This window comes from Symphalangus syndactylus, chromosome 10 (assembly GCF_028878055.3).
Source record: "Symphalangus syndactylus isolate Jambi chromosome 10, NHGRI_mSymSyn1-v2.1_pri, whole genome shotgun sequence".
Lineage (NCBI taxonomy): Eukaryota > Metazoa > Chordata > Mammalia > Primates > Hylobatidae > Symphalangus > Symphalangus syndactylus.
Genome location: NC_072432.2, coordinates 99,189,866 through 99,215,122, shown reverse-complemented (window position 1 = coordinate 99,215,122; position 25,257 = coordinate 99,189,866). Strand labels below are relative to the sequence as shown.

General features: G+C 43.6%; 1 long non-coding RNA gene across 1 annotated transcript in view; it reads left to right on the top strand.

Annotated features, from left to right (window-relative positions):
• Positions 1-25,257, top strand: part of LOC129491234 (uncharacterized) — a 186,895-nt gene that overhangs the window by 7,981 nt on the left and 153,657 nt on the right. The gene's annotated exons all lie outside the window — the stretch shown is intronic.

Genomic DNA, 25,257 nt, shown 5'->3' with positions numbered 1-25,257 from the left:
TAGTAATAACTATAACTTTGTATAGTAATATATAGATATAGCATATGAAACCTACACATATATATGGCCACAGCTATAATCCTTCAGTTGATGGCAGCTATTACTACTACTAACATCATGAGTTGGAAATCAGGCCAATTAACTCCATCCGTTGAGTTCTATGGGCTCAAACTAAATCTTCAACAAATATAGTCATCTCAACACCTACAGAAGGGTTAGAGAGTCCAGGCAAAATCATGTGGGTAGGCACCCATGCAAATTCTCACCCACTGTTATCCCACCATACTCCCACACTCATAAAACAGTAGCATATAACACAGGTGCCATGTACCATGGTGATGTGTATTTGATACACAAAAATGATGTGAATTATGCATGTGTGTACATATGTGTATGTGCACACATTTGCAGGATAGTACTCTCCAAAAACAAAAACAAAAACAAACAAAATTCTCCCACCCCGGCCAACTCAAACAAGTAGTCCTCTTGCCCAATAGTTGTTAGCCATATTCTCTCCTTGCATAAATGTAACCACTAGGAGGCGCCTTAATCCTTCTCTTTAGCAGCCTTTCTGCTCGTTGACACCAGGGAGTCAGATCTAAAAGTCTTTAAGTGAATCTTTCTTTCTCAACCCACTGCAGAGTGTGCAAATCATTTCCTCAGCTGATTCAGATGTATTTTGATGTGCTGGGAAACCTGAGCATTCTCTCACGCTGTGGAGATTAATTACCTTGAAATATTCATTGGATTAAATGTATTTAAACATGTACTGTTTAAAGCTCAGTGCTGCAAAATGCCATCGTGAAGATATATATTACGGGCATTAAATAATTAACTTTAGTGTGTGAGAGGAGAGGGGGGAGGGAGAGGAAGAGTGAAGGTGGGGGGAGAGGAGAGAGAGAGAGAGAGAGAGAGAAACATGCTTATTTAGTGCTAGGCCAGTGGTGAGACTGAGAGCAACCAAATCTGAAGCTTTCCATAAATCAGCTAAATCCTGGCTTCACCTGTTACTAGAACTATGTGACCTTGGGCAAAATACTTCACCTCTCTAAGCCTCCTCTGTAAAATGAGAATGACAGTATCTCAGAAGCATGAATTTTAGATACCAATACAGGGAAAGCACTGGGTATCCTGCCTAAGACATAGCAGCACTCACACAAAGCAAGATTCGGCTTCCTCTTCCTCTTCTTCCTCCTCCCCCACTCCCCGTCCCCTCCCCCTCCCCTCCCCCTCCCCTCCCCTCCCCTCCCCCTCCCCTCCCCCTCCCCTCCCCTCCCCTCCCCTCCCCCTCCCCTCCCCCTCCATCCCCCTCCCCCCTTCTCCTCCTCCTCCTCCTCCTCTTCCTCTTCTCCTCCTCCTCCTCGTCTCTCCGTTAGATCTAGATATGAGGACTTGATCTTGGCTCTGCCATTCTCCTTCCTTCTCTGTGCCAAAGTGTTGTCGCTCAGCTCTGGGAACAGCAGCAGTCCATGCATGTCAGGTGCACTGTCTCTAGAGACAAACTACCCCGGCCCATGGCCCAACTCCATCCAGCACGTACCAGCTGTGCGACCCTCAGTGCCTCAGCTCCTTTATCTGCAACAGGGGATAATAACAGTACCTTGCCCCCCCAGGGCTGCCGTGAGGGTCTAAGGAGTTACCATACATGTAAATTCATGAGCACAGTACCTGCCACATAACCAGTGCTTTCCAGGGCTTGGCTACTGTTATTATTTTAGGTTCAATTCAGTTTTCATGTGTATTCAACTCCTCAAGCTGTATTTCTCCCCGTGCCCCATCCTACTTGTCTCAGTGTCACGCTTAGTTCTTGAATCTTTCAGCAGCTGTATGCTGTAAGCTTTAGCCTCCCCTCTTTCACTTACCCAAATTTACCTCTTCTTAGGATCCTGGTTTATGGCTTCTGTAGGAATTGAAGCAAACCAACTCATCTTAACATTGTACTAAGAGGCTACAGCTGAATATAAGCTCTAGTGGGGCAGAGGTGCTGTCTGCTTTATCCACTACCTATCCCTAGTACCTAGCAGGTCCCTGAACATAGAAAGTGCTCAATAAATACATTACGTGACTCTCTGGACTTTCAGAAACAAAAAATATTCGTTGAAAGTAATGAATTACCTGAGGTCAGGAGTTTGAGACCAGCCTAGCCAACATAATGAAACCCCGTCTCCACTAAAAATACAAAAATTAGCCAGGCCTGGCGGCAGACACCTGTCATACTAGCTACTCGGGGGGCTGAGGCAGGAGAATTGCTTGAACCTGGGAGGCGGAGGTTGCAGTGAGTGGAGATCGCGCCATTGCACTCCAGTCTGGGAGGCAGAGTGAGACTCTGTCTCCAAAAAAAAAAAAGAAAAAGAAAAAGAAAGTAATCTGTCTTGAATGATGGGATTTCAGGCGTCTTGACAGGCTGCTGGAGAGGAAAATGTTGAAGGTAGGGGACTCCCATCTGTGTCCTTCAGACCACAGTGGCTAGGAGACCTTCAACTTTACTTATACATGCAGCTATTTTTTTTTTTTAACTTTTTCTTTTGAAACAAATTTTGACTTACAGAAAAGTTGCAAAAAATGTACAGTGAGTACTCATATATGCATTGCTTGGCTTCCCTAAATGTTAAAGGAACATCTTAAATAACCATAGTATGGTGATCAAAACCGTGAAATTAACATGGGTGCTATTAGTGATGTTATTATGAGTGTTATTAATTACTATTAATCAAGCAACAGGCCTAATGTGAATTTCACCAGTTCTTTCACTGATTGGATCTCACATCGCATTCAGTTGCCATGTCTCCTTGGTCTCCTCCAATCTGTGACATTTCCTCAGTCTTTCCAGTCTTTCCTTGTCTTTTGTGACCTTGCCACTTTTAAAGAAGGCAAGTCAGTTATATTGCAGAATAACTGTCAATTGGGGTTTGCTTGATGTTTTCTCACTATTGAGTTGAGGTTATGCATTTTTGGCAGGCATACAACAGTGATGTGACCTCAGCCTATGGATCAGGGAGTACATGATGTCAATAAGTCTTATTACTGGTGATAATTAACCTTGATCATTTGGTGAAGGCAGTATCTGCTGACTTTCTTCACTGTAAAATTACCATTTTTCTCTTCATAATTAGTGAATATCTTGAAGGACATATTTGAGACTATGCAACTATTTTGTTTCTCCTCAAATTTTCTCATACTAATTTGAGCATCCATTGGTAGATTTTTGCCTGTAATAATTATTACTGTGGTGTTTGCCTAATGGTGACTTTTAAAAATATTTTCCCATTTCATCTACATTTATTAGTTGGAATTCTTCTGTAAGTAAGAACTATCCCTTATTCCCAATTTATTTTTGGAATTTTTATTTTTATATCAGTAAGGAATCATGGATATTTATTTTATGAATTGTAATGCAATACTTTGCTTGTTTACTTATTTCTCAATTCGTTCCGGTTTTGGCCAATAGAGTTGCCTTCAAGTTGACTGTTGTGTTCTTTCATGTGCTCCTATCCTTTTTTGAGCCCTTCCCTAAGGCTGTACTTGCTAACCATGTACATCACCTGGGCCTGTCCCCCATTATGCATGGTGGGTTGGTGGGGAAGTCCAAGGAGGCAGACAACTGGTAGGCAGTGGTTGGGCTTTGAAGCCAGGTCTCCTGAATGCTTGTCCTGCTCTCTGCGAAGGCATCATTCTGCCTCTCCACACATCATAACTTTTATTTACCATGAAATTCACATAATTCCTCCCCGCTCTGCTTCCCTGGGCTCAGCCAGTCACTGACAGGCTAGGAAACAATGAGACACATCCAGAATGTGGACTATTTACTAGAAAATAGCCCTGTACTGTTTAAAAAGTCAATGTCATAAAAACATAAAACAAAAGTGATGAGGATGTTGTCAATTAATAGAGGCTAAAGAGACACAACAATATCAATCTCTTGCAGTTGCTATGGGCTGAATTATGTCCCTCCTCAAAATTCATGTTTAAGTCCTAACCCCCAGTAACTCAGAGTGTGAGCTTCTTCGGAAATAGAGTCATTGCAAATGTTATTAGTTAAGATGAGGTCGTAATGAGGTAGGGCGGACCCCTAATCTACTATGACTGGTGTCCTTATACAGATCGACAAAGTGTCAATCTCTAATGGGATCCTGCTTCTTTTCAAAAAGTCATTTTAGAGACAATCAAGGGTATTTGAATTTAAACTGGATATTACAAACTAGGAATTATTAATTTTCTTAAGTATTACATTATTACTTATTAGTATTATTAGTAGTAGTATTTAATAATAAGTAATATTATTAAAGTATTTAGTATTGCTAAAGTATGTAAGTATTGCCCTTTCTTAGGTATTACCATTCTGTAGGAGAATATCCTTGTTTTTAGGAGATACATGTTTAAGTGTTTAGGGGTGAAGTGTACTGATGTCTGCAACTTATTCTCAAATAATTCTGAAAAATGTGTAGTCTACTGAGTACAGTAAATGTGGCAAAATGTTAACAGTTATTAAATCTAGATGTATGATATAAGTGTTCCTCTTTCAGCATTCTGTATCTTTGAAGTTTTTTAAAATGAAAAGCCTGAGGAAAAATTACTCCTATAATCTTATTTTATATCCTCCATTTATTGAGAAAACCTCCCCTCTTTTATTTCCATAAAAATGACAAAGGCCAGTTCCATCTAACTGAAATGGTCACACAACCAGAAGTTCAGGAACTCACAGGAACAGTATAATGGGTATTAAGCCTGGATCTGTAGAAGATGGTCAGGTATGGACAGTAGGGCTCCTGCCCCTGCATAGCTGGGCTCAAGTCCCAGCTCCTTTACTTTTTCCTCATTTAGTGGTCTAGGGCAAGGCACTTAAAACTTCTGGGCCTAGTTTCCTCAACTGTAAAATAAGGATAGTAATATGTTATTTGTTGTGAGAATCATATGTTACATTTGTACATGTTATGTAATATTTTTGTGTGTAACAACTACATGTAAAGCAGTAGGCCCACCACAAGCGGTAGCTGTTGTGTTAAGTACCAAGGGCCATCTTGTGAGCCCCTGCAGGCAATTCAGCCCTATTGGAGAATGCAGAGAAAGTTACTTCAAGGAAGCAGAGTTGGGGATCTTGCAGGGCAGGTGGGGGTGGGCTCTGTCTCCAAAAATGGTAAGATAATTTTAGCAAATTATCTTTTGAGTTAAGAGAATTAATGTATTAACTGTGAACATTTAAAGTATGTCACAATATTTAAAAATTCTGTTTTGGCATAAATTACTTTGTTTTTGAAGTGTATGAGGAGCCTCAAAAAATAGAAGGGTTGGTAATTGGAGATCTTTATGCAAAAGTATAGAACTTGATCTTTTTGTCACACAACATATAAAAATTAAATAGATCATAGACCTAAATGTAAGAACCAACTGTAAAGCTTATAGAAGATGGGAAAAAGTCTTAGTGATCTTGGGTTAGACAAAGATTTCTAAAATAGGATACAAAAAGGATGAATTATAAAATAAAAAATTTATTAAATTGGACTTCATCAAAAGACAGTGTCTTCAAAAGTCATCATTAAGAAAATGAGAAGGCAAGCTCTAGACTGGTAGAAAATGTTTGCAAAACATGTGCAACAAAGAACTTATATCTAGAATATATGAAAGAATTCTTACAACTCAGTAATAAGAAGGCAACCCAAATTAAAAAATGGGTAAAAGATTTGAACAGACACTTCACTAAAGAACATATTCAGATGGCAAATACATACATAAAAAATTGCTCAACATCATTAGTTAGAACCACAATGAAGGCTGGGTGCAGTGGCTCATGCCTGTAATCCCAGCACTTTAGGAGGCCAAGGTGGGCAGATCACCTGAGGTCAGGAGTTTGAGAACAGCCTGGCAAACATGGTGAAACCCTGTCTCTACTAAAAACACAAAAATTAGCCAGGTGTGGTGGCGCACACCTGTAGTCCCAGCTACTTGGGAGGCTGAGGCAGGAGAATTGCTTCAACCTGGGAGATGGAGGTTGCGGTGAGCTGAGATCACACCACTACACTCCAGCCTGGGAGACAGAGAGAGACTCCATCTCAAAAAAAACTAAATAAAACAAACAAACAAAAAAAAAAACAACAAAAAATCCACAATGAAACATCACCACATATTCATCAGATGACTAAAATTTAAAAGACAAGATCAAGTGTTGACAAAGATGTGGAGCAACTGGAACTTTCATACACTGTTGGCAGGAACACAAAATAGTAAGGCCACTTTGGTAAACAGTTTGGCCGTTTCTTATAAAGTTAAGCATATACTTAATGTAATTTTTAGCAATTCCACTTCTAAGTATTTACTCAAGAGAAGTGAAAATATATGTCCACAGAGACATGGATGGGAATGTTTATAGAAGCTTTATTCATAATAACCAAAAACTTTGAGGCAACCCAAATGCCTATCAGCTGGTGAATGGATAAACAAACTATACTATGTCTATACAATGCAATGCTACTCAGTTAAAAAAAAAAAGGGAGTGAACAAAATCATGGAGGACTATCAAAAACATTATGGTAAGTGAAAGAAGGCAATTACATATTACCTACTTTTACCTATACAACATTCTGACTACTTTAAATAAGGGGGTTCTGAGAAAAACAATCTAGTGGTGATGTAGAGGTGGCCTGACTTGCAGAGATTTCCAAGGTGGGGTACCTGGTAGGAGGTTGGTTTGATTATCCTGGCTTGACCTTATGGGGTGTGGGGTTTGGAGTTGATTAGAGAAGGAGGTGTGAACCTAAGAGAATTGTACAGAGACCTGGCTTTTCATTCTGGCTGTGTTGGGTATAAACTATGTAGTATTAGGCAAATTACTTAACCTCTATGGGCTTCAATTTTCTCATTAGTAAAATAGGGTTAAAAATCTGGTCCTGAGGAAAGTGAGAGGTAAGCTGAGCTTATAGTACCTCAGCTCCCAGAACTGAAGTAGAACTCTATGAAGATTAATTTCCTTCCCAGTTGGTTTCTTCCCCTTGACCCTCATTGACATGTGTGTCGCTCCTCCCCTCTGCCTCACTTCTTTAGGAAATGTAGGCACAAACCTAAGCTGGGTCAGATGTGTCCCCTAGCCAGCTTCTTCCCAGCACCAGCCCTCAGTGGGGTCTTTCTTTGGCATACCTCAGCCGTAACCATTTCATGTGATCTTGGGCAAGTTAACTTCCTTTCCTGGGAGTCTTCTTTAAAGTGAAGAGCTTGGGTCAGATGATTGCTATGGGTACCAATTTCAGCTCATTCATTCAAGGACTCCCACCCAGAAATGACAAATCAGCAGAGTTCAACAAGCAGTTGCATATGGAAGTTTGTGGGAGGAGTGAGATCCTCTAAGACCTTGGGCCTGGGTCTGTGGTCCATTCCTCAGTGGAAAGAGGGCCTTAGGGAAGAGTGTATTGGGAGGAGAAAGATGATGAAGTCAAGGTGGTTCCTGTTCCCCCTACCTGCCTGTACAACCACCTACCCAGCAAAGTTTTGTGTGGTTGGTGGGGGCGCTGTCCTTTCTTGAAGGAAAATCATTTCTCAGGGTCCAGTCCCCGAATGTTTTTAGCCAGAGGTGCCAATCTCTGCTCTCCCTTGGCACATCAGGTTTATCAATAGCTTCCAACGAATAGTGACCTGTTGCTATATCCCAGCTTCTTCAAGGAATAATGTCTTACGATTTCTGTCAGACTTAAATGCCAGAGCAATGAAAACAACAACAACAACAAGAAGTAACTTCTCAGCTGCCTTCTTGGAGGAGTTGCACAATTGGGGTTGTTATGCTGAGTGAGGAATCCAGCATGGACTTGCCTTCCTTATCTGTATTCCTTGTGATGATTAAGACATTTCACATGAGAATAAACTGCCCATTCAGGGAGTGGTTCAGATTCTGGGACTTACCAGACACTGACAGGGTCTGCTTCCCTGGATTTCCTTCTGTCCTCCCTCTGGCCTCCAGGAGGCAATGCCTTGTCTCTGCAGTGGAAAATGAGGTGCCAGCCCTGACTTGTATGGCAGCAAGAGGCAAAGCACGATCAGGAGGCATGGGGCGTGGCTGGCAGCACAGGCCTCCACAGGTCAGCAGCACCCACTGCGTCGGGGAGGAAATGGCAGAGCACCGCTGTCAGCCCTATGGCTTTCTCCTCCAAGGCAGATTCTTCCAGCAGAAGGCTGAGCTGCCCCAGGGGAAAGAGCCAGCGAAGAGCCACTCATCTCCCAGGCTGAGGGTGATTGATTTCAGCCAGATATGCCCTTTTTCTTCAAGCTGCGGTACACAGTAATTTCCCAATTGTCCTGCTGCATCAACCTGAGTTCTAGCTAGACCAGTATTTTGTCTCTGATGGGCAAATATTTTGTAAAAGACCATGTAGTCACACAGGCCTGGGACTGGATCATGGTTCTTTCCCTTAGATGAGTAACTTAGCTCTTGTGCCTCCGTTTCCCCATCTATAGGAGATTGGTAAACCCACCTCAAGGAGTCAGTGTGACAAGTCACTAAAGGAGTGCAAAACATTCAGTGCAGTGGTCTGTATGTGGCGGATACTCCGTAATGATGATCATTTTTACAGTTGTTTTTCAGACCCTGCACTCAGACAAGGATCACATATCCCAGGCTGTTTTGGCTACACAAAGGTTTATTTTAGTATCGCAGAAGTTCTCAAAGTGTAGTGTGCTGACCAGCAGTATCTGGGAACCGGTTAGAAATGGAAATTCTCAGGCTTCACCTAGGATCTCCTAAATCAGAAACTCTGCAGGTGAGGCTCGGCAGTATGTTTCAATAAGCCCCCTAGGTGAGGCTGATGCACACTTGAGTTAGAAAACAACTGTGCTTTTTCTGTTGTTGCAAATTCGAGCTAAGAAAATTAAAAATGGTATCGCATAATATGTTAATCAGTCTCACTTCACGTACTAAATTCGAAATAATGCCAATCATTATGATTTGTATCATTTTAAAGCTGAAGGGCTGAATGAATTTTGAACAGTATTTATACTTTACCTACTTAGTAGTGTCTTTTTAGTTGATATCACTTAGAATGCTTTTGGTCACAGATAACAGAAGATTCTGACTCAAATTGGCTTAAGAAATAGGGAAACATATTAGTTAACATGATAAGAATTCCACAGGTGGGGGCATCTGGAAAACATTATCGGGAGACTTGGCTGCTCTGTGATTCTCTCTGTTCTATGTGCATCTCTGTGTTGGTTTATCCTGAGGATGGGGACCTTATGGCTGTAGCAGTTCTAAATATCACACCCAGACTTGACAATGCTTTGAGAAAGAAGCCTATCTGTGTAACTCTTTAGGACCCAGGAAGCCTTTCCTATGAGATTCTGGAAGACTTCCATTCAAGCCTCATTGGTTATTCCTAAACTACATGCCCACTTCTAAACCAGTGACTAGCAAGAAGGGAAGAACATAATTGGTTTATGTCAATTTCTTGTGGTTGCTATGGGTTGAATTGTTTTCCTCCACAAAATTCATATTTCAAGTCCTAACCCCCAGTACCTCAGAATGTGAGCTTCGTCAGAAATAGACTCACTGCAGTTGTTATTAGTTAAGATGAGGTCATAATGAGGTAGCGTGGACCCCTAATCTACTATGACTGGTGTCATTATACAGAGGGCAAATTCAGAGACTCATTCAGGGAGAACAGGGAAAATGAAGGCAGAGTTTGGGGTGCTGCAGCAGAAGCCAAGGAATGACAAATCCTGGAAAGCAGCATGGAACAGATTTTCCCTCACAGCGCTTAGAAGGAAACAATCCTGCCAACAACTTGATCTTGGACTTCTATCTTCTAGAACTGTGAGACCATACAGTTCTATTGTTTAAGCCACCCACTTTGTGGTACTTTGTTATGACAACCCTAGCAAATTAATACTAGAGGGAGGACTAGATGTTGGGGAATCCATCACCATGACCACTGCACCTACCATTAGGTAGTGAATGTTAAATTAATATCTCCACTACGGTGTATGTCTAAAATGTGAGAAAAGCAGCAGCTGAAATAAAAGGTGCCCAGGCTTTGGAATCCAAAGATCTGGGTTTAAGCTATGCCCCTGACTAGCTATGTGACTTTGAACCCTTTAACTGTGAAGTCCACCACTGAGATATGAGATGGGATATCCATGATCAATTATTAGCATAAAAGATTTCAAAGACCTTTCCCTCCCTCAGTCCACCAGTGAGAATACCCACCAATTTTCCACCTGCTTCAATTCTATCCCTACCTCAATTACTACCCTACCCCACACCAGGCAAGTTTGAAGTTGTTTCTGCAGAACTAATCGAGTAGAGAAGGACAAGAGAGTAGAAAAGAAAGAAGAAAGAGAGGAAGAACTTAGCCTCTAGGGAAGGAAGTCAGTCTGTAGAATAAAGATTTAAGACAAGGAAGGGAGGAGATGAGGGGAGAAAATGTTGAGATGGCTGGGAGTAGAGAGAATTTTGAGGGCCTTTAGCTAGTGAAGGGCATCAGTGAGAGTGGAGTATACGAGATTTAGGAAGAAGAGAAAATAGATTTTCAAGGAGATTTGTTAGGGGTTATGGATTAGATCTCCCTATTACATTTTCAAAAGACTCCAATACATAATGGAGTTTCTGAGCTTTGGATAGAGAATGAAGTTAGATTGCACATTTGCCCTTCAGGAGTACTTAATTAAAGAATTTAAACAATAATAAAAAAAAATTAAACCAGCTCCTGTCCTCCAGCCCCACCCTCACTCCCTCCACCCCAGCAGCAGCCAGTCAAGGAAAGGGGTACAACTTCATGCTAGGAAGTTCAAAAAGTGGCTATCGAATAATAAAATGAAGTCTAGCTTGACTTACCATGACCTGTAAAAGTTTCCAATAAGCTATTCTGATGGAAGAAGGTAAGTGAAAAAACTTCTGAGAATTCACATGACTGTGTCCTAATCTGGAGAGAAAGGAACTGAGGTAAGACTGCCAGCTTAGATTCAGGATATGTAGTCAAATTTGAATTTCAGATAAACAATAAGTAAGTATTTAGCGGATGCCTTATGCGATATTTGGGACATAAATATACTGAAATTTTTTTTTGTCTTTCTGAAATTCAAATGTAACTGGGAGTCCTGGGATGAAGATGATGATAATACTGATGATGATGGCTACATCTGGCAACAGTAGGTAATGAACAGGCATTCTGTAGAAAATTAAAAAAACAAAACAGAAAGACTTAAATAAAAGCCCCTAACTATTCTAGAAAGGCCTCAGTGGGTATAGGGCTCACTGGTCCTTGGGTTCTTTTCCTGAATGGAGGGACCATTATAAAGCCTCAGGGGAGCTGCCTGTGGACTTTATTAAAATCCCAGTAGAGAGAGAGGCAAAGTCCTTCAGGCTTCATGTCACTTACAAATGAGTTCTTCTCCCTACTGCACCCTGAGGCTACAAAAAATTGGATAGACTTGAATTACCCCAGCCTCTAGAAGTTGGAGAAGACAAACAGGCTTTAGGAACAGTAGGATGGAGTCCATAAAGTTTTTTTTCAGAGCCACCTACATTATAATGAGCAAAATAAAAAGGTATATATCACAAATATGAAAGCAAGCAATAAGTAGAAGGTAAGGAATAGATGAAGAACTCCCCCAAGGAATAGGAGAAAATCTCCTCTGGTCATTTTGAGGCAGCTGGTTTTTGTTCTGATTTTTATAGCAATGAAAGAAAAAGAAAAGAAAAGAAAGAAAAGGTCTTAGATTTTTGGTTAACTCACTGCTTTTGGGAATTAATGGTTAGGGAGATAATCACAGATACACAAGAAACAAACAGACAAAAACTATGTATTTTAAAGGATGTTTGTTCTACTGTTTATAATAGTAAAAGTAATGTATACAGTCAGGGATTGGTTGGAAATTTAAAAAGTGGAGTACCACACAGTGTTGAAAAAAGAAGGAATTATACCTGTACTTTCTAATTCTGAATGAGAATAATTAGATTATGGAACAGCATGAAAGAGAAGACCCTCCTGAGGCTCTTCTGCACACGTATGATCACGTGCTTATGTTCAGGAAAGTGCCCAACTGGGTGTTTGCCAAGATGTTATCAACGTTCTAATTTTTTGCCATTCTCTGCACTTCTCTATATTGCATTGAAGTTTTTTACATCAAATATGTATCACTTTTATTTAAAACGACAACAAAAATGCTTTGCCCTCTTTAAAAAAAAAAAGGAAAAAGGTTGTCTATCTGCCTTCCTTGAGCCAAGAGGCTTTTGAGGTACCTGAAGCACTGTGGGATAAGGAAGACACAGAAGAAAGGAGACTAGGTTATGTTTGCTTCTTAGTGAGTGGCCAAACACTTTGCTTGTCCTTAGGACACTTCTTCAGCCATGAGCCCTCAGGTCATCTCAGGAACAGCTGCTTGGCCTGAAGTGACCTATGACCAGCTGGGCAGGCGGCCGATGGGACACTGGAGTTGTGGCAGTTAAAATGTTTTGAAAATCATAATGGGGCCTTGAGAGTCAGCACCCAGCAGCTTATTGACCAGGCAGCCTCGGGGCATTGTCTTTCATCCCTAGCCTCGGTTCCCTTGTCCATAAAATGGAGTTAATGGAACATACATTATAGGGCCATTGTAGGGATCAGATAAAATAATGTACGTTAAAGATAATAAATGTCAGTTCCCTACTCAAAGTTTTTCCACTGTGCTGTTAAAATTGGACTTTCATTTTATTGATGATTGGACCTTGGTTTGAGGGCAAATGTATTTGGAAATGTTTGTGGCAGGATGAATGTCTTCTATGCCTCCCAATCTGTAACTACACACCTTGTCTTCAGCACACTTCAGGATTTCACTACTGCTGGGAGGTTTAGGATTTTATTATTCATTTCAGAACTTGATTTCCATGTGCATTATCTTGTTTGATACGTGAGAAACGAGAATTTTACTGTAATTTCTATGAATAGAACATGATTAAACAGTTGTCAGAAAATCAGAACAAAAGAGAATGCTTTGCACTCAAAAGGCTCGCAATCAGCAATAAAAGGTCAGAATGATGTCTGTCATCTGAGATGGAGTGGGGTTTCCATTACCTCCTCCGGGTGACAGACTCTTGGTTACCAACTTTTCATCTCTGGATTTCGGCACAATTAAACAGCAGACTCAGTCTGCTGCCCCAGGCTGAAACACAAGTTGAGCACATGTGGCTACTTCTAGTTTATTCAGAGCAGCAATTTGAATTTAAAAAAATAAGATGAGTTAACCAGTCCTCCCTGCGCTTTTTGGAGGGACAGTCTGTCCTGAGGTATGGTGGATACCTTCTCTCTAAAGTTGGTTTAACATAGGAACCCAGCAAAACAGAACTGCTCACCAGATTAGAGTTTCAGAAACAATGTTTACAACAAAAAATATTTTGTGGCAACTAGTATACCAAAGCAGTGAATTCAAAGAGCTGGGTTCCAGTTCAGGCACCAAGCATGTATGCCATGGAATCCAGGATTAAATCAGAACAAATAAACAGGCAGTTTTGTCTCAGGTGACAACACGTGTGCTTTTCACGGAATTAATGCTGAAGAAAGATGGATATACAATAAACCCTAGAAACATGGTTAGGCTGGGGCTTCGGAATTCAAAAACATAGGCAGAGCCGTGCCATAACTTTCGTAAGTCAGAGTCCCCTGACCAGGCAGATTTCCCCTCTGTTGGAGTGGATGTGTGAGAGTACAGGTTTGACGTCTTGAAAGTCACAAACATCCTCTGTATGAGAGGAGGGGAATGAAGAAGGGCCTGTGTCTTGGGTTGAACACAATTAGGTAGTGATGATGCTGATGAATCAATAGCCACCAAATTGTCCAGCATTGAGGTCAAATGCTTCATGAATTTGGTCATTGGTAACCATGGCATTAGTAGCATGGCCCATCGTGAGTGTGACTGTGTGTGTGTGTGTGCTTGCGTGTATACACATTCAGTGGAATGAGAACAGAAATAAGACATTTTGAACAATTACTCAATTAGCTGTCTTATAATTACGGGAATGTGACATTCAGTTAAAAATGCAAGGATCATTTTATGTTAAATTGCTCATTTTGAAAGCATCCTCTTGGCTCAGTCGCCATGCCAACTGGTTCGTAAAGTGGTGCCCATTGCTTTTGAGAGGCAGGATACGATAGTATCCCTCATACCATGTCTGAGCCAGCTTTCTTATTTAGCAGAGTTAAAAGCAGGGAGGGAAAGGGTTGTGGTTGGGAGCTGGGGGCTCAGCCAGATTCCCCTTTCAGTGATTTCTCAGGCGTGAGGATGACCTGCCTTGGCCACTGCATCTGAGGAAATATTGCAGGGGAGAGGCAGGGCAGGGCTGGGAGACTGCCTGAGCGGGGATGTCATTGTGCAGTCAGTTAGAGGTCTCTTTTTAAAGCAGGGTGATGTATGGCAAAAAATGAAAGACAAGCGAATAGGAGCAAAATGGCAGGTTCCAGAGAGTCAGCAGCATCACTGATTGGCGTCCAGCTGGATGCTCACCAATAATTCCTCCTGGCATCCAGAAAGCCACGATGGGGGCAGAACCTAAAAATCCTTCTTCCTCTTCTTTGTTTTCGAGTGCCTCTTCTCATCTGACCTGCCCAGCCACCCAGAGCCCATCTCCAGGGCATGCAAGAACCTCAGTTTTCTTTGGCATCATTCCCTGCGGCCTCATGCCCACCCACTGCCCACCCATAAAGAGAACACAAGCCTGAATACAGTGGAGCCCACTATTCCCACATGTGTCATTTTCACATCCTGGAGCTCAGAAAGAAGGAGCTGAGTAGAATCAGGATTTCAAAGGACACCAGGCCTCTGCTTCTGACTTGGGTGGCACTCAGATCCTGGAGCCTGGAGAGGGCTCTGCATCCAGTGAATGCTTAACAAACAAAAGCTTATCTGACATGGAATTCCTGAGAAAGCCCCATTAGACAATGCTCTTCTCTCCTGCACTATGAAATGTAGTGCTCATAACGGTCCTATTGTAGGACATTAACCAGCACTTGCTTAAAGCAAGGGGGGCTTTCCGATCTGTGTTTATTGCAGGCTCTGCTCCTCCACAGCTGGGAAATGTGGACAGGTTCCTTGGGTGTTCTGAGCATCAGAGAGCCTTGTCTGTAAAATGGGGATAAAAATGCTACCTACCCCACTGAGTTATTGTGAGGACTAAATGAGCAAATGCATGGGAGGGGTCTAGCTCTGTGCCTGACACACAGTAAGTACTAAAAATGATTACCTTTATTATCATATACGTACTTTCAAAAGATGACTCAGTGTCAAAGCTGAGACTCCTAAAGAGGATCCATAGCCCCCCAGCCCTGCACACAGATCCTGGGCCCTGGGTACTGAGACATAGACCAAATGGGATACGATTCAACCTTCACATGACCACCAGTGGGGTCTTTCTGAAAAGGGAGCTTGGAATTCAGGCAATAGATATGAAACGCAAAGGAGCGGGGAAAGGTCTGGGGACAAGGGTTGGGCAAACAGTGTTGAAGTGCCGGCTCCGCTGTTAGCTACCTAGACCAGGGAAAATCAAATTAACCTTTTTGTGCCTCGGTTTCCTCATCAGCCATTGAGATTTTGATACTACCTTTCCATCCTAGTTCTTATAAAGATTACATAAGATAACAAATATGAATGTGCCATAACAACTGACAGATGCCTCATAAATGTAAGATGGTCCTTTTAGTTACCCTGAACCCAGTGCAGTGCTTTATAATGTCTCCCGATTTGGAAAGCATGAGAGCCCGAAAGAGGGCAGCATGGCTTTCAGTGTGGTGGCTATTTTCCTTAGACCTCATTGTCGTTGGAAAGAAGTCTGGATGCAAGACAGGAAAATCTGAATTTGATTCCCAGCTTCGCCCAACACTAAGTGATCTTAGCAAGTCTCTTCTATGGCTTCTTACAGAAGAGTAGTGTCAGATGACCACTGAGGCTTTCATGGCTCTAGTTCTGTGACTTTTATTGAACTCCTTATCCCTCTAGCCAGAGATGACCAGGTTCCCCTCATAGTCCTGACTTAAAACATTTTTTAAAAAAGCTTTATTGAGGTATAATTGGCAGACGATAAACTGAAGACTCCCACTTCTGGCCAAGGTGGAGTATCGGGGCGAGAGTCTTGACCCTGTAGGTCTTCCATGGCCTCATGTTTTAGAGAAAATCGAGCCGCTTCCTGGCTGATGCCTTTGCAGCCCCCAGAACCTCATCCGATTAGGGAAAGCAGCACTATTTTTTCTAATTATCCTGACATTTCTGACAAGGCCATTGTTCTTTAATCCTAAAAAGATTTGAAATCATTCTAATCCAGCTGGGCTCATGTCACACGACACTGGCTTCCGGGGTTTCCATGAGCTAGAAGTGCATTAACATTCCCCAAAGGTCACAATGGGGCCAAGAAAGGGCCTCCAGGCCTGTGATATGGGAGAGAAAGAACTTTGAGAGAGCGATCTTTAAAAAATCGTAATGAAATCTTTGGAACCCTGACTCTTTCTGCAAAGAAGCAGGTTTTGTCCAGCTCTTCTAGGCTCCCTGAAAGTCAGTCAGACCCAGGGAGAGTGGAATGAGCCAAACAGTGCCAACACCCAAAGCCCTTTGAGGAGGAAATCTTGTAGACAACTCCAACTGTCCGGAAGTCTATTAAGTTGGGGTAAGATTAATCTTATACTTGGATTATAAGGCCAGAAAAAAGAAAAGTCTTTTTAACCAATGTATTCCAGGAAGTCATCAGCCATGTGGTGAATCACTCTGTGTCCACTGAAAATAATGTTATCAAAGAATAATCAACAACTCAGGAAAAGTCTCCACAATACCAGCTTCTCATTCTCTGCAATAGTGACATTTGGGCTGTCCTGCGTGTTGTAGGATGATTAGCAGCATCCCTGGCCTTTACCTACTAGATGCCAGTAGCACCCCACCCCCAGTTTTGACAACTGAAAATGTCTCCAGACATTGCTGAATGTCCTCTGATGGGCAAAATTTCCCTGGTTGAGAACCACTGCACTAGAGCAATATGGTCCCATTTTGGTTTAAAACAAGAGAGTGATGATAGAATATTGTTTTAGCCACAATGTATTCGGTGACTGTTTCATGCCAGGCACTGTGTAGAGCATGTTACAAATAGAATATCATTCCTCTGTGGCTAGTGGATTACAGGGAACTCTTTTATTTTAATGAGAAACACATAAACCATTGACTTTGGGTCTTCCAATTTCTCCAGTTAATTTGCAGGTTTTCCCTCTGCCTGCCACCCCACCCAGCAAGGAGGAGAGGAAGTGTTGAGTAGGGAAGAGATGAGTCCTGGCCCTGTCACTTCTTAGGGGTGTGCTTTTGAACAACCTGCTCACCATGTTTGAACTTCACTCTTCTTGTTTATAAAATGACGACAATGACATCTGCGAGACTGTGAGGTTTAAAAACAAAATCTGTGTTGAGAGGTAACTTGCCTCTTTTACTTACCAATAATTTCCTCAATGCCTGGCCACTGGGGCTGGTTCATACTAGATGATCAATAAATGCTCCTTGAATGAGTAGGTGGATGAAAGAAATGTCTGGCATCTATCACAGGCACTGGCACTGATATGTGCTTGATAAATAGGCCGGCTGACTGTGAGTGATGCTGACGGGCAAAGGACAGAGACACCAGGAAGGAGAACAGGACGCGAAAGAGTACTGCCTCAGCCCTTGGGGAGTTTCTGACCCGGGAGGATGGGAACAGCAATTAACAATAGTTACAGATCATTAAATAATTGCAAGTGTGCTGCACACTGTAAAGAGGAGGCTCAGAGTCCCCGCGTGCTCACACTCACACCTGGCCACAGACAGGTGACACCCCCGGCTTGTCCAGGCCAGCGGGTCTGCAATGAGGCCAAGGACCTGGGCTCTTGAGAAGTTTTAAGTTTGAAAACATTGCTTTTTAAGCTTAAAACAATGAACCTTAATAAAAGTAAACACTTCCATTGAGTTTTGAAACACTTAATAGGAGTTAAAAGTAATTAGGCTAATAAAATAGTCTTTTGTTCCAATTCAATAAGTGCTTTCTCTTATTAACTTCATTGCCCTTTAAGATTTGGATTAAGGTTTGTCTGCATTTGGAAAAGGTCACATTTGCCCAAAGACTGATGGGTGATAACAGTAAGGCAGCCCCCTGCACAGGGAGAGGCCAGTAAGAGCCTGGGCTCCATGAAACTGCATTTCAACTCCAACCCTGATGTCCTGCCTGTCTCCTGGGCATGTTTATCTTACACTGCTAAGCATCAGTCTCATTTGTACAGTGCGACTAATATCACTGTGTAAGGTTGTATTGAGGATTAAGAGAGCTCATATATGCCTGTAAAGTACCTGGCATACCGCAGGGTACAAGGAGGGAGTTGTTAGCTGTGATGGCCCCTTTCCTTCTTCCCTTTACTTCAGAGGTGACCTTTCCAAATCACATTTAGTCCTTAAACCTCAGGTCAGGCGATAGTGCTGATGGGAAACCTTCCCACCCAGGTTTGGCTGCAAGCCACTCCTCTGGGCTCCTACAGCCTCCCGCATGCTCCCTCTCATGCATCCTTGTGATGGTCTGACCAGGAGCTTCTTGAGGACAGGGATTGGGGACACTTGCCTGTGTACTTCTCCATGCCCGTTTGCTATCAGATGGCTTCCCCTTTCTGCTCTGCACTGTGGGGAACTACATTTTCCAGGCTACCCGGGCAGTGGCAGGCTTCCGGCTAGTTTCTACCAAGCGGAGCACTGATGGGAGATGAAAAAGTGGGAAAAAAGGAGAAGCCAGGATGCTTCTCTGTCTCTTCTTGCCTCTTTTCTTTCAGGGGTTTTTGGTAGTGGCTGTGTCGCCCTGATAGCTCCTCTCTATGATCCAGCCCTGCCTGGCAGCCCTGGCTTCTGGGTTCTGAAAACACCACGTTCCTCCTTGTGTCCCTCTATCTAGTAATTGGCAGCCTTCTGATGTTGCTAAGTTCTGACTTGCTTCACCATCTCCTATTTGGCTCCTCAGCTTTTCCATCTTCTGTGTAACCTGTTCCCTTGTACTAAATTTCCTCTGTGTGAAATGCCTAGCATGGTTTCTCTTTCCATGGTGGGACTCAGACGGATACATTCTGTGTCCCTAGCCTCTGACACAGCACCTGACCCATGATAGGATCTCAGGAAGCTCTTTTTTGGCTGAGTACATTTCCCATTGTAATATTCCCCAAAGGTGGGATTTTGTTCCATCTATTACAGGATTTCCTCTGGCCCTCCCTTGCTTTCTGTAGCTTTAGCAAGCCAGAAGCACGAGGAGCAATTAAAATGAGCATCAGCCCCAGAAAAGTAGTGATCAAATGTTTAAAGTTCTTGAAAATTCATCTAGTTCATTTCTATTTCATTTTCTTAAGCCCCAGATTCTAAATGTATCTGTCTATGCAACAAGTGTAATCAGGAGCCAAAATTAAATTTCCCCAATCCCTGCCCTTCTAATCAATCACAAATCATGAATTAAAAGAGCAGATTCAAGTGGAAGAATCAGCTCCAGGAGGCCAGTCCTTCCATCAGCTCTGTTAGGCTCTGCACAGAGGTGGGACCTATCTCTCCCCACCCACTCCGCCCCAGAAGGGGAAAATGCAAACAAATCACTTTTGATGACCACCTGTCTGCAGTGGTATTGGTCTCGAAGGAGACCTAAAGTGAATGCTAATTTCAGAAAAATAAAGTTTGGGGATATGGTTTGGATGTTTGTCCCCACCACCCCCACCCCACCAATTTCATGTTGAAGTATGATTCCCAGTGTTGGATGTAGGGTCTGGTGGGAGGTGATTGGATCATGGGGATGGATTCATTATGAATGGTTCAGTGCCATCCCCTTGGTGATAATGAGTTCTCACTTGGTTAGTTTTTGTGAGATCTGGTTGTTTAAAAGAGCACAGAACCTCCCCCTGACTCTTTCTTGCTCCCTTTCTTGCCATGTGACATCACTGGCTCCCCCTTTGCCTTGTGCAATGATTATAAGCTTCCTGAGGCCCTTATCGGAGGCAGATGCCAGAGCCATACTTGTACAGCCTGCAGAATTGTGAGTCAATTAAGCCTCTTTTCTTTATAAATTACCCAGTCTCAGGTACTTATAGCAATGCAAAAACTGTCTAACACACCTGGTTTCAAATGATTAGGAAGAAATGGGATCAGAGGTCTCTGAAGATGCCAGGGCTCTGGGATTGCTGGGGGAAGGATTGCCCTGTCCCTGTCAGGGGCTGCCTCTTGTGTGGAGGGCCTTAGGGCTCTGGAGACAGAACCCCTGTGTTCAAATTCTGCCTCTGCTACTTACCAAATATGGGACTTTGGCTGAGTATTTCACCTGGTCTGAGTGGGCACCTACATCCTAGTCCTGGAAACAGCTCAAATAAGGACAGAGGAGGTGCTTAACAAAGGCTTAAGCCTACAACCTGGATCTATTCCTTGTCTTGAAGACCAGTTGAGGGCCCAGGATGAGCCTCCTGTGGGTGCACTAGCTCTGCTTTAATTGCCTAGTTGTTCTAAAATGAATCTTCCTTTGCATTGGAGAAAAAAACAACAGAGGCTACAGAAAGCCCCTGGGGTCTGTCTCAGTTGCTATTGCTCTGACTGTCGTCTGTGAACCCTGGGTAGTCAAGACATAGCTCCCACCTGTTCCTCTTTTCAGCTCTTGCTGGTGAGGAGCAGGTGTTCTTTCCAAGCTTCTCCTGTCTCTCTCCCCTCTTCTTACTTGTTCCAGTCTTTCTCCCTCCTCTTCTCTCTCCTCTTCTTTCTTCTCCCTTTGCCTTATATCCTTCCCTGCTTTCCTCTCTCCCATTCTTTCCCCCTCCTCTGCTCTTTTCTCCTCTCTCTTTCTCTCTTCTCTCCCTTCCTCTTCCCTCTGCCTTCCACTTCACTTCCCTTTCCTCCTACCCTTTCTCCTCCTTTCCCATCTTCTCTCCTCCTCTACCCCCTCATCCCTTCCTCTTCACCTCTCCCCTCTGTTTCCCTTCCTCTCCCTGCAACATTCTCTCTTCTCCTCCTTCCTCCTTTCTCTTCTCTCTCATTCTCCCCTCCTGTCCCTTCTGTAGCTCCCCTTATCCCTTGTGACATCATCATCTCCCAGCCTCAAAACTGGCAGTCACTGCTTCATCAGCTCTGGCCCCAGCCAAGACCTCCCTCCCTTCTCAGCCACCAGCAGCTGCTGGACTCTTGAAGGGGGTAACAATTAGTCACTGGAGGGTGGCAGTGGTTGAGGGAGACAGAGCATGCCGGCCTTTGCAATCATTGCTCTGTTACCTGATGTACAACAGGCTTAACCCAACACGTGATCTTCCCTTTGGCATCCCCCTTTCCCTCTGCCACTGCTGAGCTGTGTTGTGTGTATTTGTACTCCCTTGTCCCCACACCCACAACCATCTTTATGCCCTCACCTCCTTTGTGAGCTTTGTGCAGCCCTGCCTAGTGTGGCAGCTCCTTAAAGCACCTCTCTTGTTCTTCCCATCCTTCCTGTGACCACTCCCTATGGGTCCCTCACTGCTTCTCACCTGAAATACTTGATCCTGGGTTCCTCTCCCCACCTTCATCTGTCCTGTCAACAGTGACTGCAGTGCATTTCTGGTTCATGTCCTCCTAGGGATGAAAAGGAGTGACATCTTTCCTCCCCACCACACTCCTAGAACAAAAGATAGGTTAACAAGAGAAAAGCATAACACATTTATTTAATCAAACTTTCATGTGATATGGGAGACTTCAAAAATGAAGACCCCAAGACCCAGGGGAAGCTGCTTTTATGCTTAGGTTTGGTGAAGAGTGGACAGCCATGCACTCTTTTTGTATTGGACAAAAAGGGTATAATCCAGTAGTAATAGACTGAATGGGAAAACCCAGCAAGGCCTGTCTGTTCAGATTCTTCTTGGCTTCTCTGTTGTAGCTTTTCTTCCTTCTGGGTATGCTGCAGGACCCCTCTGGAATGAGGGCCTTATGATCTAATATCAGATAAGGGTAGGTCAGAGAATTTCTTTATGGCCACCTCCTAGACAGAAAGGGATGGGGAGGTCAGAGTAGTATTTCCAGGGCTCATGGCTTACTTTGGGGGAGAGGGGTTCCAGTTTTTATGACCCACCTAGGAGGCAAGGAATTATGTTTCTATGACTTGCTTTGAGGGAGAAATGAGGGGTGAGAGATAGGAAGCAGGAAGTCAAAGAGACCATCGTTCTGAGGTTGCTTCTGAGGTCTTCTAATGTCCTTTAGTTCAAAGTACTCAGCACACCAAAGTGCCATACTTTGGGGTATCATTTTCTGAGCTGCAGAATCCCAGATACATCACTCTCCTCAGAAGCTCTGGCTCTCATGGTGCACTGACTGAGGCCAAACAAGTGTTCATGACCTACCCGAGCCTGAGAGAACAGCCCCCCAGATCCTGGTCCTCCTGCCTTCCACCATGGGCAAGAACCCTCACCCCACCTCTCCCCAACCCTCCTTGCCTTTTTCTGCCTCATGCCTTTGCTTGTGCTGGTTCCTTCTCCACCTGTTCCCCATCACCCTGTTCCCATCACCCGTACCATGTTCCCATCACCCACTGCCATTATCCAGGGACTAAACATCTCCCCCATTATGAAGCTGCTCTAGAGATGGTGATGTCACTTCTCTTATAGGACTCGTTGGACACAGTCAGGGGCCCTAATACTGCATCAGCAGAAAGATGTGTGAGTGGTTCACATGACCTTTGACCACTGACTTTACTCACCTATGGAGGTGGACTTGGGCTTTTGCTTGAGAATGTGGGTGTGCATATGTGGGTAAATGCGTTTAAAATGATCATGCTTTGGATGAACGAGGTCGGGTTTACCAGTGTATTTGCTAAGCACCTGCAGAGGACTCGCGTGGGGAGCTTGAAACAGTATACATTCCAGGGCCCTGTCCCTGACCTCAGAACCAGATTAGAGGAGCAGGGGAGGCAGCAGGAATCTGTGTTTTTAATAAGTCCTTCTGTTTGATCTTCGCATTTGGAAATGACCACAGTAAGTGATCTCAGTATTAAAACTCTTAGAAAGCAAAGAATTTTCATGAAGGAAATAATCACCTCATCATATATGTATTACTATGGATAAATATATGGGATTGCGGGGGAGAATCTGTATATAGGGAGAGAACTGACTGTTGTTTCAGGCACTGTACCACAGGGTCTTATTCATTCCTTACTACTTCCCATGTAGCAGGTTCTATAATCCTCACTTTACAGATGAGAAAGGGGAGGCTCAGAGAGGGGAAGTAACTGCTGCATAGTCACACAGCTGGAGAGTGACAAGGTCCATGTTCAAACCAAGGGCTGATGCCAAAGTCCAAGCTTGAGCCACCCTGCAATGCTGCCCATTTGTGAGCCTGGATTTTTTTTTTTTAACTTTCAAGGACAGGCCCCACCGGTTAACAGCTAACCCCAATGTCTCTCATGATACTCCCTGGAGGTGGGGTTCTGAGGTTCCAAGAGTGCTTCCCACTGGCCTGCCCTGTCCTCCGTATAAGCCCCAGATGGGTCTTAAAAGTTAATCTTTTCTACTCTATTCCCGACTAGGCTTGTTGGTGCTGGAGTGAAGCATTCCTGCCATGGTTTGGTTTTGAAACAGGCTGAGGGAACAGAAATATGAGAGAGGCAACTTGACTTATCCTATCCACAATGAGTGCTGGAATGAAAAGAAGGCCCTAGCCCAAAATAGATGCCCAGGCTTTTCAATGGGACCTAAAATTTTACTACTTTGAGTTCAGATGCATCTTCTTTGAAAAAGAACTATCAGTAGAATGAATACAGCCACTACGAGTCTTTCATACTATATGTAAACAAATTCATTCAGTTACTTTTCATTTGTGGAAAAAATATATTGAGACTATTCCACTTGGAAAATTAGAGTTTTAAAGTATATTGTTGCCATGTATAATTGAAAAAGTGGCATGCACATGTTGGGAATGAGTTCATTGTTTCCAAAGCACTCTGTGGATGTGGAACTCTTCTGGGTGAAGGGGATTCCATGGTTTCAGGCTGGGTGTCTTTGCTGGAGGACTTGTCAGAGCTTTAAAAATGCTAATTCTCATTATGAATTTCTAGGAAGGGGATATAGTTCTCCAAATTTATTTGACCGTAAACCTTTTCATGGAATCTTAGGGACTAATATCTCCTAGAATACACTTTGCAAAACCCAGGATCAAAAATCATTAATGAATACTAACCCCTTACCTGTGCAGAATACTTTACAGTGAGTCCCCAGTGGGCTTCAGACACAACCTCATTCAATAGGGTTTTCTTGAGGGATAGATGAGAGGTCATTTGAGCCTGTGGCAAGCAAGGGCAAGCCTGGCAGGAGTGATAGGAATGGGGATGGGCTCTTAGGGGAAGCGCTAGGAAGGCGGGGACAAAGGGCCCACTTCACTGGTCCCTCTACTTGGTTCCCTGTCTGCCCCAGGAGAGGGGGCCTGCACTTCCTCAGGAGGCTCCCCTTTCTCCCCAGCGCCTCTCATTGACTTGACCAAAAAGGCCATGCATGTGAGAGAACTCCGCCTCCTCTGTTCTCCCAGCCAACATGAGCCTCCAGCCAGGCACTTTTCTTGCTTTCTTGCTGCAGGAACATGGCACGGTTGTTTGGGAGCACAGCTTGCCAGGAGGCCCATGGCATGATGGCTTGATCAAAGGGCTTGAGCCAAGGCTGGCCCTGGGCCACATGGCTGGATTGCAGCCTTTCTATCCATCCCCCTAATCCCATTTAGGATGTTCAGGATCAATGAAAAGATCTGATCATTCAAATCGTACCAAAGTATGCTAACACCATGTGCTACCCCTCTGGGGATAAACCTGCTTTACAAAGGGAATGCTTGCCTAATGGTGGGACAGAAGGACGAAGGATATGCCTTTTACCTGTGGGACCCCGTGAACTTAGGGCCCCGTGAGTGATCCATCACAAACCCATCTGCATTAACCACTCTGTCCTTCCAGGTGTACTATTCCATCTGTGTACCCAGCAGCAAAATACAATTCTGCTCAGAATAATGAACCTAATGTTCTGAAGGCACCAGAAGGTTGTGGAAGTATTGACCTATCTCTACTTAGCATCTGCTCACCAGGACCCCTGAGACTATGGAGGGGGTAACTCAGCAGAAGGACCAGGGCTAACAGGGACTGAATCCTTACCACATACCAGGGCCCGCTCCAAGCACTTTGCATGTTTTAAATTGCTTAATTCTCACAGTGACCCAGTGGAGGAGATGATAGTTTTGTCTCTTCTCCATATTATGGTAGCGGAAAATGAGGACAGAGAGGCCAAATGACAGGCCCATGGTCACCCAGCTAAGAAG